Source organism: Penaeus monodon, chromosome 29 (genome assembly GCF_015228065.2).
Source record: "Penaeus monodon isolate SGIC_2016 chromosome 29, NSTDA_Pmon_1, whole genome shotgun sequence".
Classification (NCBI taxonomy): Eukaryota; Metazoa; Arthropoda; class Malacostraca; order Decapoda; family Penaeidae; genus Penaeus; species Penaeus monodon.
In genome coordinates, this window is record NC_051414.1 from 11,120,959 (window position 1) to 11,123,020 (window position 2,062).

At 33.5% G+C, this 2,062-nt stretch overlaps 1 protein-coding gene across 1 annotated transcript in view; it reads left to right on the top strand.

Annotated features, from left to right (window-relative positions):
* Positions 1-2,062, top strand: part of LOC119591955 (ficolin-2-like) — a gene marked incomplete at its 5' end in the record, with an annotated part of 4,798 nt that extends 2,736 nt beyond the window's left edge. Inside the window, 1 exon segment of the mRNA XM_037940708.1 lies at positions 1-2,062.

Genomic DNA, 2,062 nt, shown 5'->3' on the forward strand with positions numbered 1-2,062 from the left:
TACTTAACTCCCTACCAATGTCTTCTATGAGCATATATATTTTTTTTCAATCAGTTTCGTTCATTATACAATTATTATCATTAGACTTACCCCAAAGACATCGGGGATAAAAAAATTTATGTGAAAAAAGGCATTCAGAGAAAGTAAAGTTAACAAGTATAGTTGTGAAAAAGTTTATATAAATATATGTAGGATAAAATCAAACAAATTAATCCAAATTTTTTGCCATTCAGATACAAGTCACCTTTTTGCAATACTTAACCACCTTTGGGTGAGGGTATTCAGTGTAATAAAAAAATATATATATATACCCATTTGTCGAAAAGATGAACGAACACCTCACACCATATGGCTGGTCACGGTTATTCTCTATTGCCGCGTAACTGTTGTGTTAGAATTTCCGTAGGTCTTAGCTCCATAGGCTCTTCCAAATAATTCTCCTTGGATTCATCTTAAAAAAAGCCTCCCCCCCCATCTCAGCTAAAAATGACAAAGACAACCAAAAATACAGTCTAAAGGAAGCAACATCGTCCTCCCCAAACTCATAGATCCAATCTTTTCTCTCCGATAGCAACATCGTAAAAGATATAAAAAAGGGAATGGTTTGCTTTCTGAAAACCTTTTTCTGAAACACTTTAGGATTACAATGAACAAGGACAGGGTTTATAAAAAAGAGTAATCTAGAATTGTAATGTAACGGAACCCTGTTTGACCTTCAGTGTGCTGGCTTAGCTGCTTCTTTGTGCAATGGTATGAGTTCTTGTTTCAGTGTGATTTTGGTCAAAATTTTGGTCTTTAAAGGAAAAACTATACATATTGATGTTCTGTCAACGACATACTGACATCTCTAGGGGCTGTGGATGGGTTTGGATGTCCATTCTCTAAGATTGTATAAAAATGCAAGTCTTTTATTTGAATTGTGTCATTTTATTGCATTATGGGAAAGAAGGCTATAGTATATACAAATGATTTTACTTAATAAGAAGACAAAGCGAGAGAGAAAAAACAACAACATTTTAATGCAACTTAAAAAAAAGTTATTATACAAAAAAAGAAAGAAAAAAATACTGCAGGATACAAAATTACAAACCACATACTAAATTTGTTAGATGGACACACAGACCCACACCCCAGCTAACTCTTTCCTTCAGTACAACGCAGTATGACACAAGTACTATCATTCATGGCACTAAAACTGAGACTTTAGGGAGGTTGAGACATAAGTAGCAAAATATTCAATGCATATTAATTTCTTGTTCTTGAAACTTTTTGAACTTGAATCATTCAGTTAGTGCATGCATAACATATTAGAAGATACATAATAACCCTACAGGTAGTTTATTTGAGATATGTTTAGAAGAAAGAATTCTTGAACGTGTGTAGAGTTGATGGACTTTGCCGACTGACAGCGAAAAAATCCAGCTTAATGATCTACACAAGTGAACAAATGAAGTGTTTTTAATACTGAACAAAACTGAGTAAAATATAAGCTGGATATTGTTTAATCATTCATTTACGTGGAAGATTTCTTGGCTGCATTTTCCTTTTCCTCAATCAAAAAATGTTTACTCAATCCCTTAGAAGAATTTGCAAAGGCAATGCTGTTTCAGTTTTCAACATAAATACATAAATGTGTTCTCTTTGTATATAGTGACAATTTGAACACACATGTAATCCCACACGTTTTGTTTCCTTGTGTATAACCCTATCACATGATCTAGAATTCTTTTTGTGGAAAATATTCTTAGTAATTCATCTTCTGTCTACCTTCTACATATTATAGCACTGCCATGAGAGCAGTTCAATTTACGTAGCTCAGTTTTTCCAGAGACTTCATGTGGATATTTTGTCTGTGGTCAAGTGGGACTTTTATCTTTATCATTTGCCGGTATTTCAAATTGTTATGAGCCCATTCTCACTCAAGGTGTATATACGTATATCATTTCCAACACACCTCACCAAGGGAGATACAAATAAAGACAAAGAAAGAAGTAAACTCTGCATAAAAGACAAAAAACACTAATTGGAAGTATGCGACATAAATCCAAGTATAACGCAACAT